Raw genomic sequence first — 16462 nt, 5'->3', positions numbered from 1 at the left:
GATCGCCCCACATAGCCTGCTGTTCAGTCATTTGGTCATCCCTCAATACCCCCCTGCTGGCCTGGTCGCCCCACACAGCCAGCTGTTCGGTCGTCCATCTGGTTGTTTTGGTCGTGATGGCTCCTGGCTTTTTATATATTAGGATATTTATTGGCAGAATTGTATCAACAGGTTAAAATCAACAGATGGTTATTCTACTAACTAGTTATATCAATATTTAAATTTCTATTCTTAAGCTACCTGCTTAGAAGCTGCTGTTCTTATTAAGGGCCATTATGACAACCTGGAGTCTTACTTATATTTTTTTAGTATTAAAAATGATGAATAGTATCCCTTTACACTTTCTCTTTTCTTAACCTGCCTTTTTTTTTTTTCCATTTTTTGTTGTAAAGTATGACATGTATTCAGATTATTTGCACAATACATAAATATAAAGCTCAAAGAATGATCACAAGTGAGCATCTGAGTAACCATTAGGCAGTCAGGCAGGTGAAGAATTACAAATTGGTAGCAATCCAGAAAATCCAGAAGTATTCTTTGGATCATTGCCTTTTTTTTTTTCCTTCCTAACCCTTAAAGGTAACCACATTTATGACTTCTAACTTTAAGTCAAATTTGTTTGGTATTTGTATGCATGTAATCCCATTTGTATCTGACTTCTTTCACTTAACATTATATTTGATAGATTCTTCATTATAGTTGTGTGTATTAGTAGTTTAATCATTTCCATTGTTGTGCAGTGTTCACTTTTGATTAATTTATCCATTCTATTGCAGATGAACATTTATTTCCAGTTTGGGGAATATAAAGAATAATGCTTGCCCTAGCTGGTTTTGCCCAGTGGATAGAGCATCAGCCTGTGGACTGAAGGATCCTGCATTCAAGTCAGGTCAAGGGGAATTACCTGGATTACAGGATTGATCCCTGAACCTGGTCAGGGTGCATGTGGGAGGTAAACAATCGATGTGTCTCGATGTGTCTCTCTCACATTGATGTTTCTCTCTCTCTCTTTCTCTCTCCCCCTCCCTTCCACTATCTCTAAAAAAATTAATGGGAAAAGTTTCCTCAGTGAGGATTAACAAACAAACAAAAAACAAATAATGCTGTTGTAAACACAGGGTATACACATAATTTTTTTTGCTTGTGTATATAGTTAGGCATTGTATTCCTGGGTCAGAAAATGGTGTTTCCAAACTGGTGTTACCAATGTATTCCTCTTTTAAAAATATGAGAGTTTCTGCTGTTTTATGTCTTACTAGTAGTTGATGTTGCTAAATATTTTAATAATTTTAGCTATTTTTGATGCATATAATAGGACTTCATTTTAATTTGCATTCCCCATGATTACTAATGAAGATAAGCACATTTTTATGCAATCTCATCAATCAATTAGATAAAGAGGTAGTATGTGCTGAAGGTTTATCATGGGTTTATTCAAAATATACTTATGAAATAGCAAATGATTGAACTGGATTTTAACTGATGATAATAGGAATGTTTACTCACACCCTTGGCAATACTGGGAACTATAAAAATTTAAGCTAAAAAATTATATTATTACTGTGATGCATTTCGTTTGTCATGACTGACTTTGAACACAGTTCTTTATTTGAATTTTACCATTTTTCAGTGATATTTATTCCTGTCCTTTGAATATTTTCTTTCTACTGGACAGATCATTTTATTGATTTCTAAAAAAATTACATATTTACTAACATTTTTGTCTATGGCAAGTATTTCTTTGAGTTTGCTCTTAGGTTTGGTTTATAATTATTTTTGGCCATACAAAAGTTTTTCTTTTTTTTTTTTAAATATATTTTATTGATTTTTTACAGAGAGGAAGGAAGAGGGATAGATAGTCAGAAACATCGATGAGAGAGAAACATCAATCAGCTGCCTCTTGCACACCTCCTACTGGGGATGTGCCCGCAACCAAGTTACATGCCCTTGACCGGAATCGAACCTGGGACCTTTCAGTCCGCAGGCTGACGCTCTATCCACTGAGCCAAACCGGTTTTGGCGTTTTTCATTTTTCTATAGCTAAATCTCTCAATTGTTTTCTTCGTGATTTCAGGGTTTTGTCTATATTTATGATGACCTTCTTTACTCAAATCACCACAAATTATTATTTTTTTAAATATTAGCTGATGATCTATTCCAGATTCTTATTAGTATAGTTTCAAAATTTACAATTAAACCTTTGATCTACTGTGGATTTTTTTGGAGTAAAAAATGCTGCAATCATTTATTGTTCTGTTTTCCCCAAAAAGCTCGTTGTCCAAATACCATTTCTGAAATAATACATCTAGTGTCTACTAATTTGAATTGTTATCTTTTTCATTCACTAAATTTCAATGTGTGAACTTATTTCTGGACTTCCCACTTGGTTAAATCTGTCTATTTCAATGCTAATAATGAGCTGTTGTATTTAAGTTTATTTTTTAATGTTGTTTAATAGTAATTATTTTGTCCTTTAAAAATAGTCCTAGATTTTTTTATTAACTTTCTGGATGAACTTTAATAATATTTTGTTGACTTCTAATAAAAATTCATGTAATATTAAATGTATGTTATACATTAATTTTGGGGAAAATTAGCATCTTTGTAAGATTGAGTGTTCCCAGCCAAGAATAAGATAACTTTATGTTTATTCAAATTTTACTACCATCTTCCTTTTCTATTTAGTTTTTTTAAAATTTGGTAAAGGGAGCTTAAGATGACCAATTGGATACAGTAACTATTAAGTTTAAAATGAAAAGTTGTAGAGAGCCCAATTTAATGATTAGCTCATTACTGAATGTCATACACTTACAAATGTTATAGTTTAAAAATGCCTTGAAGTTAATATATATAGCTATAAAAGCATGTTGCCCTGTGTGTGTTCAATGAAAATACACTCTTTCTCTTTTGGTTAATAACTGTTCCTGATCCACCAGAAGTCAACTTTATGAATAGTCACATGTATGCCTATATGCATATAATCTCTGCATAGCTGATTATCTTTATACAGAAGGAAGAAGGAATTCAAAGTAATAAATTATGTATGCATTCAAATATATCTATGATTACATTTAAGATACAAGCCAACAGTAACAGGAAAAATTAAGTATCCCAAGTAAGATTTAAAAGTAATTTTTTATGTTGTACAGGCATGTAATAAATTAATTATAGAGTTTGGGGCTCTCGTCTAAGAATAATGCTTCTTTCATGACCAAGTTGTTATTTGTTGTTGAAATTATCCAATGTCCGAAGGCCTCATATGCAACCAATATAACATGGCAATCTCCCTTTCCTCATGAAGGCATGGTCTGGTTGGATAGTAGTAGAGTTGTATACAATCTCATCAATAAATGGGAAGTATTCACTAAAGGTTTATCATATGTTTACTCAAAATATACTTATGAGCCCTGCTGGTGGTTGAGCTTCAACCCAGGAACCAAGAGGTCCCCAGTTCGATTCCCAGTCAGGGTATATCCCAGTGGGCTCAATCCCCAGTGTGGGGGGAGGCATGTAGGAGGCAGCTGATTGATGTTTTCATTTCTCTATTCCTCTCCCTTCCTCTCTAAAAATCAATAAAAACATACTTAAATATATATATATCTCCTATATAATAAAAGGATAATATGCAAATAGACCAAACAGCAGAACAATCGAACAACCAATCAAAGCATAATATGCTAATGATATGCTAAGGCTGCTCAACTGCTCGCTATGAAGTGCATTGACCACCAGGGGGCAGATGCTCCAACCGGTAGGTTAGCTTGCTGCTGGGGTCCAGCCGATCGGGACTGAGTGAGATAGGCCAGATACGCCCTGGAGCCCTCCTGCGGTCCCTCCCCAGCCCGATCATGCACCAGTGGGTCCCTCAGCCTGGCCTGCACCCTCTCGCAATCCGGGACCCCTCAGGGGATGATGGAGAGCTGGTTTCAGCCCAATCCCTCAGGCCACTCCCCTTGGGAGGGTACCAGATGCAGGGCTCGTGGCTGGCTAGCACTGCTGCCACAGCGTGAGCCTCTTGTGATTGGGACTGATTGGGTGAGAGCCCGCAGCAGGTATTGGGGCCAGGATGAATGGGAGCAGCAGGAAGGAACTTCAGGTGGTGTTGGACTGCAGGCTTCGGTCCGATCCCTGCAGGCCACCCAGAGGGACCCCACCCATGCACAAATTCATGCACCAGGCCTCTAGTGTGTGTGTGTGTGTGTATATATATATATATATATATATATATATATATATATGAAATAGCAAATGACTGAATAACTGAACTGGATATCAATTGTCTATATAAAGAGATCAGAGACATGAAAATAGCTGTGAACTGGCAAGGGAGATGATGATTTCAAGAATTAAGTAGGATTTATACCAAGTCTTTTAAATTTCCTAAAAAAATAAATGCTACCTTGAAATGTGGGGAGTAGGACATTCTAAAGAAAGAGAAAAAAAAAAAAGAACATTAAGAAGCAGTGGTCAAATCTCAGAGGGAAGGTAGGGGATGGTGGGGGTAAGGGGGAGAGATCACCCAAAAGACTTGTATGCATGCATATAAGCCTAACCGGTGGACACAGACAACAGGGGGGTGAGGGCATGAGTCAGGGTTGGGGGGGCAATGGGGCGATAAGGACACATATGCAATATCTTAATCAATAAAGAAAAAAAATTTAAAAAGAAGCAATGATCAAAACCTTTGATAGGAGAAATATGGAGGCACACGAAAACTCTCCCTTTTCCCCCTTTATCTACATCTCTCCACTTCTACACCTTTACACAAGTAACAGGCTTACATTTTGTAATGTTGTTCACCTTCTATTTGAGTTTGAAATATGCCTCAATATTTAAAAATCAGGCATCATTGTGATACAAGTTACAGTAGCATAATTGCTGCCTCACTTCTGCTCTTTTGAATAATTCTCTCTACTCTCCTTTTACTCAGAAATTCTAGAGCTCACATGACAGCGACGTAAGGGTTTTTGTTTTTGTTTTTGGTGAGTTTTGCTTTCTGATTCACAATTCAAACTAGGTGATTTTACTTAACATAATAAAACTATTCCTTCAGATGCATTTTCATCTAATAGAACCATTTTGTAAACATGACAGTACAGTCTTCTCCAAGTCAGATTTTAAAAATATATATATGTATAGCTATACAATGCATAAACACACACACAAACGAATGCACACGCACACTTTCTTATTATCTCAGAATGAAAATGCAAATGAATTTATTAGCTTAAGCGTGGCATCAAATGGAAATTTATGTACATTTAAAAAAGAATCCTTGAAAATAAAGCAGTTGCAGACTATTAATTTTCCTCTTTGACAGATTTTTTTTAAATTCCCCTAAAAAAAATGAAACAGCATGAATACTGTCAATATATCACAACAGCCACATTAGGTTTTGTGATATACATCATAATATAAAGAACACTATTAGAGCACAACCTGGGAACCATTAAATCATTCTAAATCACTGTTACATTCCATTAGTGTCAATGGTGAAACCACATAATAGGCTTTATTACAAACTTCACCTTGGTAGGCCATTGTCTCTAATAACCACTTCTCTATGATGTGGTATCATACCCAGAAATCCAGGGAGATAATAAAGGCTCCCTTATTTCTTTTTTATTGGATGGGTAAAGTTAAATTTAGCTGTAAGTAAAAAAAAAAAAAAAAAAATCCCGAAGCTTTGTTCACTGACTGCAAGTTGCTGCTATTTGGACAAAAAAGAAAAAAAAAAAATAGGCAGACTTGGGAAGAACAGTTTGAAATAAATGTAAAACCTGGCAATGCTGAGGCCAGGGTAGGCTGGGCAGTGCCAGCAATTACAATGTCAGTTTTGAAATGTGGTTTAGTACATGTGTGCGCCTCTTTCCACTTTTGTTCGGGAGCAGAGTATTGATTATAGAAACACCGTAAGTTTCAAACTTGCCCTTTCCCTCACTCTCCCCTGGTTGGAGCGGTAGCCTTTTAAAAAGTCATTTGGGCACTTTGTTGAGGTGAGGTTGGTAAGGACTTCAGTGCAAACTGAGATCAATTTTCTGATGTTTCAGGGAGAATTGTTGAAGCGTGTTCTGTGTCCCTCTCCTTTACAAATAGAACCATTTATCCCCTCCCCCTCCTATGAATTTAGTCACCATCCCTTCACTCTGTTTCTGAGATACAATTACAAATATAATGCTCCCACAAAGATTTCTGCAATACAAAAGACACCTTTATTATTGGCTAAGGGCATTTTAGGGTAGAATTAAGTAAGTGAAAATCCAATGTAATTATCTCTCAAATGACTGACATAATTTATCGTTTAATGGACTACTGTCTCAGAGTCCAAATGCTTTGTATTTTCTCTATATTAGTCTTGATTAATTGTAAAGTATTTAAACAATCATTGGATATAAATACGTACATTTATTTCTATAAAACAACCGTCTACCCTTTGGAAGTCAGCTTTGAATCAGGTTAACCCAGGGCATTATAATAGATTATCATCATAAGGACTTCACTTTACTTTTGACCAGACTAAAAAATGAAACAATGATATTACCACAGGTATCTTTGTGATAAAATGATGATTTCACCTTGAAAGAGAAATGGATAAAAAGAGGAACAAATGAAAGTAGAAATAAGTCACCAGTAGTTGAATACTTCAGAATGATAAACAAATGACAAAATTAGTAGTGAGTAATCTGGTAGATGTATTTTTATAAGAATTATCTAATAAAAGAGACAAAACAATGAGTTTGGAAATCATAAAGTAGATGAAGGGTCAGAAATCTAGAAATCTGGTCTCATACCAGGTAAGTTTATTGAATGTCCTCAGGCTGTGAATCTTTATCCATTAATAGTGAGGCTTGCTTACCCAAATCAGATTTATAAGATTGAAATGAACATGTTTTTCCTTCAATACAATTTTTCTTCCCTTCCCTTCCTTTTCTTTTTCTTCTTTCCCCATCTCTTATCTGCATTTATCTTCCCTCCTCCATCCCTCTCCTTTCCTTATCTTTTTCCCTTCTGTCTCCCTCCCTCTTCCTCTCTGTCTTCTCTCCCTCCTATTAGCCATCTTGCCTTCTGGTCCTCTTTCTTTCATCCTTTTTGAAATTAATAGTCCGTTTCATTGCTGGCTTATGTATAATATATTTGTAAATAACAATGTAGAAAAGTGTTAATATAGCACTTCATGGGAGGAATTTTAAAAATAAAAACCTGAGATAGTAGGCCTTTTAAATGAGGGTTCCAACAGGAAAAAAAAAAAAAAAAAAAAAGAAAAGAGAAAGAAAAAGAAAAAAGAAAGAAAAAGAAAAAAAAAAAAACACCAAAACCCAAAAACCCAAAACATAAGCTTGATTTTCTGTCTCTGTTGCCTAAAGAAAGTCTTTTAGCTAAAGCCTCACCTCTGACCTTGTTTTCTACTTTCAGGGCATATTGTATTTCTCTTTTTTTGTTATATGTCTGGTTTGCAATACCATTGATGTTCATAGGAAAGTGAGAGAATTGCTGTTTGAAAAGTCTATGCTCTACTTTATGAAGGCTTGCTTTATTTTCTATTTTTGAGATATTTTCTCTTTTTTAGTCTTGAAATAAAATCATGATCCAGGTCAACTCTTAAATACATTGGAAAACTTAACTGAGAAAAAAATTATATCACTTAAAAATAATAGATGTTCACCTGTATTTTTGGTTTTAATCTTTTTCTGATGTCAAATTGGTACATCGGACATTATTGCTTCAGAACTGAATTTTTGTCATTGATGAACTGGTTTTAGAATTAAAAGGAAAACATTGTTAATATTTGTCTATATGTTTTATTTATTTTTGTTAAGCCTCACTGGAGGGTATTTTTCCATTGATTTTAGAAAGAGTTGAGGGGAGGAAGGGAGAGAGAGACATGGATGTAACAGAGACACATTGATTGGTTGCCTCCCACACATGCCTTGACCAGGGCCTGGGATTAACCTGAAACCCAACTATGTGCCCTTGCCAGGAATGGAACCTACAACGCTTTGGTGTGAGGGCTGACACTGGAACCAATGAACCAAGCCAGCCAGAGCTTTTCTATTTGTTTTAAGGTCCTGGCTGTAGGCTTCAAATGGAGAACACACTAAGGTTTGGTTTGTTTCATGGTTACTAGACAGAGAAGTGTGTCTTCTAAATCAAAGATAAAAAAGAAATCAAGGCATATATTATTGCTTCTTAATTTCATTTATCTTTCTGATAACAGAGAAGATTAAACTGAAGGCTTAAAAATCTATAGGGAATGCTTTACTTGTGGTTTTGCCTCATTCCACACTACTTCTAAATGAAAATGGTGAAAATTTGAAGGTGTGTAAAAAACTTTGCCATAAAATTACTTTATGGCTAATCTGACAGAATCAACTAATCTACTAATTTCTGAATATGCTAATCTATTTCCCATATTCTATACACGAATTCCAATTTTAAGGAACAGTGCCTTGCAATCTGGATTAATATGTGATTGCAAGTCCTGCATGGAAAACCAAGAAAAGCAATGCCACTAAATACACTTTTGTAGACCTGGTTTATATTTTGTACATTTTTTGTTAAATAGATATCATTAAGATTTCATAGCATTGCAAATCCTGAAACATTTTGCAAGTTGTACAAAGATTTAGAACAGCTGACTTTCCAGACTGGACACTTGTTAATCAAATTTAATTTTTATAGTGACTGATGTTTAGAATATAGTTTTGATATTCATTCATTTCTATAGATTGCATACATATCATTTGGACCATATCATTTAATTATGAAAATAATTCCTTTATCTTCTTCATTTGCCCAAATAAAGTGTAGGGTCATTTTTTTAAAACTCTCAGATAAATATGCCTGGCTTTCCTTCATGAGAATGATTAGTTCACACAATTTCCCTTATAAAACTTTACACATTGATATGTAGTATATTTAGAAGTCTGTAACTTTTTGGAAACTATAAGTACAAGCTGAAAGAATCTTTCTTAGAAGAAGACAGCCAGTAGTATTTCATTCAGTTCTTTTATGACACTATGTGAGAAAGTGGCCTGCTAAACCACAAATCTCATCCCATTAACTCACAGAGTCCTATAACCTTGAGCTATTCAATTTCAAACAGCCAAGTGAAATTTCCTACCTTGCATTTCTTAATAAATACTAAGGTATTTGAAGAAAAGAGTCAGAATTTTCTGATGCTATAATTATTGTAAACATGAGGAAAAATGAAATATTTCATTTTAAATATATAGGATAAGAAAAACGAACAACTGTGTCATGTTTACACCAAATACTGAATACATTTTTTTCTCCTGTTTTCTGTTCTCTTCACAAAGTTTATTTCATGAAAGGTTCTATTCTTCTTTAATAAATTAATTGAAATGTAATTTTAATTAGAGGAGCTTGGCCAAAAAAAAAAGAAAAATGAAGAAAAAGTAAACAACATGAAGCAAACATTTATTGAAGGCTTGCTAAGCGGTAGGCACTTTATTTTCTGGAAATATCTTACATAACCACTCAACAACTTTATGAGGGATATGATACAAATGTTATTTCCCCATTATTAAGTGATCAAATTATGAATCACGATTCCTTTCTCAAGGTAATATAACTAAGTCTTGTATTTAGGGGTTATATTTTACTTAATTAAATGTAACACAATGCTTCTGCCTCAGGAAATGTTTCATTCATTCATTCATTCATTCAACAAATTTTATTAAGGACCTACAATATGTAATACTTTGCCCCTCTCAAAATATGAGACTAGGAATAGAATTCAGTGCCAATCCTCAAGATTAGCATATTCTATTAGGGAGAAGTAGAAAAGTTCAATTTATTATAAAAGATGCTATGATAGAGGCACAAATAAGAAACTGTGTCACCAATAAATTGGAAGGAACCTATGTACATTGCTGGACAGGGAGTAAAATCTTTCTCAGAAGGAATATTGGCACTGAGTCTAAATGTGAAATTAGTTTGATGCAACTATGGATCAGACCGAAAAACAAACTAAACGACAGCATAGTAAGGAGGCAAAAAGAGCGAGCAAGCACTGTTAAGAATTGTAGTGTGATTTGATTTTTCTACATGAACACCAGGTCAGTTAGGAACTTTGGCTGAAATGATAATGGCTGGTTTTTATTTTTTTAAAATCCCTCTGGCCTGGCTATTGTGGCTCAGTGGTTGAGCGTCAACCTATGAACCCGTTTGATTTCCAGTCAGGGCACATGCCCAGTTGGTGGGCTCATTCCCCAGTGTGGGCATGCAGGAGGCAGCTGATCAATTATTTACTCTCATCATTGATGTTTCTATCTCTCTCTCCCTCTCCTGTCCTCTCTGAAAAAGATCCCTCTGGACATAACCATTTTGGCTCAGTGGATAGAGCATTGGCCCTCCGATTGAAGGGTCCTGGGTTTGATTCCAGTCAAGAGCTCATACCTCGGTTATAGGCTCCATCCTTGGCCCCAGTCAGGGCACATGTGGGAGGCAACCAACTGATATGTCTCTGTCACATTGATGTTTCTCTCTCTCCCTCTCTTGCACTCTCTCTAAAAATCAAAGGAAAAATATCCTCTGGTGAGGATTAACAGCGAAAAATCCCTCTGGCTGCATGTGGAGAATAAATTGTAGAAGATGTAGTAGAGGGAGACTGGTTAGAGAACCATTACAGTGATCCAGATTATAGGCAGAAAAATTCCAGGATAGATTGTGGAAGTAGCATAGAAAATAATTGCTGATAAATTACATGTGGACAATAAAGGAAGGGAAAAAATCAAGGATAACATATACATTTGAGGTCATAAACACTAAAATGACTAAGTTGCATTAGTTCTTTTTAAATGGAGTTTTCAGGAGCATCCAAATTTTTACTTTCTGAAAAAATTAGAGAATGTAGAAACTTCTGTTATAACAATTTTAATAGATCAATTATATTGATTCATTTCTAAGCTGCCATGTTGATTTTTATTTCTGTGGCTTATGACCTCATTAAAAAAGACCATATTAATCTTTTGATGAAACATGAAGAATGGGTAGTCTCTTCAGCACATGGTGCTGGGAAAATGATATGCACATGCAAAAGAATGAAATCGGTCACTTATCCTGCACATATAAAATTCAATTAAAAATGGATTAAAGATTTAAATGTGAGACCTGAAACTGTAACACTGGAGGAAAACAGAGGGGACATTTTCTTGACATTCATCTTTGAAATAATTTATTGGATGTGATACCAAAAGTACAAACAACAAAAGAAAAAACAGACGGTAGGTCTACATCAGGCATGTTGTCAAATAATTACTCAATCCATTAGTCCATAAATTGTTTTTGTTTCTTTGATTAGAAAAGCCAAGTTCCAAAACCAGTTTACATATAACAGGAACTTCATTTACAACTACACTAAAGTCATATGATCACTACTTTTCTCATAGCAGCCTTTAACTGGTTCTGAAGGGAAGGAAAATACATGAAGAAATAAAACAGTCAAGCAAGTTAATATGCAATAATAACTCTAATTTGCTGAACATCTATTATGTGGGACTACATCAAACTAAAAAGTTTCTGTACTGCAAAATAAACAGTCAATGAAATGAAAAGACAACCTACGGAATGGGAGAAAATATTGATATTCAAAATATATAGAGAAGCATACAATTTAATAGCAAAAAACAACAAATAACCTGATTAAAAATGGACAAATACATTACTTCAAAAAAGACATACAAATGGCCAACAGTTATATGAAAAGATGCTCAATATTAATCATTAGAAGAATGTAAATCAAAACCACAATGATATATTGTTAGAATGACTATTATAAAAAAAAGACAAGTATTGTCAAGAATGTGGAAAAATTGGAACACATTTATCCTATTAGTGGGAATGCAAAATGGTTCAGTGCTATGGAAAACAATATGGATATTCAGAGGCTGGGTGCACGAATTCATGCACAGATGGGGTCCCTGGGCCAGGCAGGCGATCAGGGCCTGCTGGCCAGGGGGAGGGACCGCTGGAGGTTGGCCGACTGTGGGAGGTTGGCTGTGGGAACACACTGACCATCAGGGGGCAGCTCCTGTGTTGAACATCTGCCCACAGTTGTAACGGTAGCTTAGGCTTTTATACTAGTATATATAGATCCACATGATCAAAATAATTGAAATTTTGATCTCAGAGAGATGTCAGCATTCTCATGTTAATTGTAGCACTGTTCACAATCCTATCTAATAAAGAGGGAATATGCTAATTAACCATCACTCCGTCACAAAGATGGCTGCACCCACAGCTGAGGCCACATTCCCATAAAGAGCCTTAACCTTATCGAGCAATTAGCAGGGACCTGAGGCTACACCCTCCCCCGCCCCTGTGGGGCTTGACAGGGGACCTCAGGCCCCACCCTCCCACCCTGGCATCAGGCTGGGGGACCTCACGCTGCACCCCCGCCCCAGTGCCAGGCCAGGGGACCTGAGGCCACGCCCCCCACCCAGCGGGGCTTGACGGGGGACCTCAAGGTGCACTTCCCGTCCTGGTGCTGGGCTAGGGGACCTCAGGCTACTCCCCCTGCCCAGCAGGGCTTGACAGGGGACCTCAAGGTGCACCCCGAGTGCTGGGTCGGGGGAACTCAGGCCACACCCCCGCCCAGCGGGGCTTGACAGGGGACCTCAGGCCGTGCCCCCCACCCAGAAGGGCTTGACAGGGGACCTCAAGGTGCACCCCCAGTGCTGGGTCAGGGGAACTCAGGCTGTGCTCCTCACCCAGCGGGGCTTGATGGGGACCTGAGGCTGCGCCTTCCTGCCAGTGGGGCTTGATGGGGGACCTGAGGCTGTGCCCCCATCTCGGTGCTGGGCCAGGGGACCTGAGGCTGTGCCCCCCCGCCTGGCAGGGCTTGATGGAGGACCTCAAGTCACGCCCCCTGCCCTGGTCTGGGCTGGGGGACCTCAGGCCACACCCCCCGTCCTGGCACCAGACCAGGGGACCTGAGGCTACACCTCCTGCCTGGTGGGGCTTGACAAGGGTGGGACTGGCTGGGTCTGGATCTAGCCCAATTGGGGGGGCCAACCGGGTCTGGGTCTCATATGATTTTGAGGCGTATGTGGGTGGGCAGAGACTTGACTCTGGGTCCCGTGGTGAGCCCCAGACTCTTGACAGGAGGAAGGTTTTCATATACATTTTACTAATTTTCTTTCATCTCTGCACTTCTATTATAGAGGAAGAGCAAATAGCAGTATTAAATTATTTCCTCTAATTAATCCCTTTTTAATGTGCACAAATTTTGTGCACCGGGCCACTAGTAGCTAATATAAGAAAACAAACCTAATATCTATTGATGGTTGAATGAATAAGAAGGTGGTATTTACACATACATTGGAATATCATGCATCCTTAAAAAAGAAAGAAATCCTGTAATATGCAACAACATGAATAAACCCAAAGGACATTATATTAAGTGATATAAGTCAGTCACAAAAGGATAAATACTGCATGATATCACTTACATGGGGTACCAAAGATAGTCAAACTTATAGAAACAAAGAATAGAATGGTGGTTGCTATCAGCTGTGAGTGGAGAGCAAAGGAGAGTTGCCAAGCAATGGGTATAAAATCCTAGTTATGCAAGATGAGTAAATCTAAAGGTCTGCTGTACAACACTGTGCTATCTCTATATATAAAAGCCTAAGTGACCAGCCAACTGACCGACTGGCCAGTAACTATGATGAGCACTGACCAATGGGGGGCAGATGCTCAATGCAGGAGAAGCGGGAGTGCTGCTCAGCTGACAGATGGGTGCCAGATGCCTGGCTGACAGCTGGCGAGTGTAGCTGTGGTAGGGCAAGCCTCTCCTGCAGACACTCCCCCAGCGCACAGGAGCAGCTGCAGTGGCAGGCGCAGTGGTGCTGGGATGAGCGGGAGCAGTGCTGTGCCCTGCCGCTTCACACACTACTACATCCCCCTAGAGGTCCCAGATTGCTAGAAGGCGCAGACCAGGCTGAGGGACCCTGTGCACCAGACCTCTCGTAGATAATAATGTTACATTGTACACTTAAAAAAATCTGTTAAGGGAGTAGGTCACATGTTAAGTATTACCACAATAAAATAAAATTAAATAAAAAAACTTGTGATAAGGTAATGTTATTTAATGCTCAATTGTAGGGCATTGTGGGAATTGTAGTTTCCAGTTATTCATATGTGGTTTGGGTGGTGTTATCTAGCCTTGCAAAATTCTATTCACCTGTCAAAAATATCATTTGCTGCAGGAAATTGTTGAATGCAATTCTGCAAGACTGATCTGTATAGAGTGGTGGGTTTCTTGGAAATAGTGCTACAACTACAAGTCTCCTTCTGTCTCCCTACACAAAATGTAAAGGCATATCCATAAGATTTTGGTAATAAAGTGAAGCCATGAGCAGGTAAATAATCACCACACATTGAGCATTATTTTAGGCATTTATGGGGTTGTCAGGGTACTTATAGTGTGGACAAAATATAACCAGAGAAATGATATACACAGGCTATGTTCTGAATCAAACTCACAAGTAGATAGTTCTGGATATAGGGATATTTAGGGAGATTTTTAAAATCCTTAGAATGTTAGAATTGCAATACTGAATCATAGTCTGCCCTTTATTTTTTCTGAGAATCAGCAATAATAAATGGAAAAATGGCAGACCAAAGCAAACTCGTCTTTAAATGATGCAATAAAAGGAATAATGATGATCAATAGCCTTGATGACTACTACACAAGTTACAGTTTGTCCCCTTGGGAAAAGTTGGGATGGCTTTACTTGACATTAGGGAAAGATTAAGTGTCAATGTTCAGATTTGTTTAATTATACACCCAAATCCTTTCAATATACTAGTATCTCTGAAGCCAGGCTTTTTGCCTTTGAATATTTGTATTTTGACTCTTTGGATTGTTTACTGGTTACTTCTCTTTATAACTGGAACCTGAACACTAAATCCCATTGGCAACAACCACCTGTCAAGAGCAAAAATAAAAAAAAATAAAATTATGTATTTAGTTTTCAATATAGAAGTGCTTGTAGCTGAAAAAAATATGTACCTGTCAAGTTTTCAACATCTCACTGGGGATGCAATGCTGTTGTGGTTTCAGAACCTGGCTGACAAATTCACATTTCAGTAGTAAAGACAAATCAAGGGTTTTTCTACCCCCACTCCTTTTTTAAAATTCTTTTTTCCCCTACAGCTTTGACAGTCATACAGAACAATTTGAGATCTAACTGCCACTTTGATGCACTACTCCATTATTAAGTGGCACAGTCACTATAGAATAGATGACGGGCCTGTACTAAAGGCACTATGGATTAAACAGCTTTCTACAACAGAGAAACTGAATGGTCCAAAGAATTTTGAAAGATTTAAAAAAATATTTAAAAACTGCTTCAGAAACATCAAAGTATATAATTTTAAGTAACCTCGGGTAGTAAATGGTAAACTATGAAAAAACAAATGTTTAGAGGAAATATTAAATAAATTAACAAACATCAGAAAACCTACAATTACTAATTTCAAATATGAGTGCCTCAAGGGGCTTAAAAAAAGGCAATATGAATCTATGCAGACTTTAAGATATGAAGAAATGAACATTTATTATGTGACAGTAATTTCACACCATATTAATAGAAAAGGGTTGTAAGAACATTTCTTTATACCTAAAAGGTTGAGTTTCCACTAAAGTAATATTGACTTAAAGTACTTAAATTAATTCTTTTGTCAATATCTCTACAGTAAATCAATACACCTAGAATTAACACATTTTGCCAGAGGCAGACTAATCTTGGCAAGTTTTAGTTACAATTTATTAATCAATTGGTTACTCTTAGGAAAAATAAAAACAAATCAACAAAAATTTGATAATAATACAAAATAATAGACGTTTAATATTTTGTTAGATATTCTTCTTTTAATCCAGGGAATAAAAATATCAAGGGCTACCCTGTTATAATGACTCCCTTTTACATGTTTTTAGCTAACACAATTAAGTAATCACTTTTTCTAGAAATAAATAAAAATAAAATTTTATGGCATACTGTACTCCAGAATATAATGGGTCACAAAATATATTTTTTTGTAAAGTTATTAAAGGCAAAGTAATTATTTTAGAAACATTGATCCTCTGATATGTCCCAGGCAGGAAGGAAAAGACAAGAATCAAAAATTTCATTAATGTATATAGTTCTGAAATATTTGCTATAATGCTTATCCCTTTATAGTTCTGACAACTCAATCAAACTGATGAGTATCTGAGGATGTGATTACAATTTCAGTGCTTAGTGCTCCACATGGTTTTTTTTTTTTTTTTTTTGGTTGTTTTTTGTTTTTGTTTTTGTTTTGTTTTTTAAATTTCTTAGTCTGCTCTAAATGGGAAAAAATTGAATCATTCTTTTATCCTCTTTAACTAGTAACTCTCAGAGCAAGAAAAAATACATCAAGGAAAAAGGGATGTTTTATACCTTTTATAAGATGA

Source organism: Plecotus auritus (genome assembly GCF_963455305.1).
Source record: "Plecotus auritus genome assembly, chromosome: 4".
NCBI lineage: Eukaryota > Metazoa > Chordata > Mammalia > Chiroptera > Vespertilionidae > Plecotus > Plecotus auritus.
The sequence above is the reverse complement of the archived record's forward strand: the minus strand, read 5'-3'. Positions refer to the sequence as shown.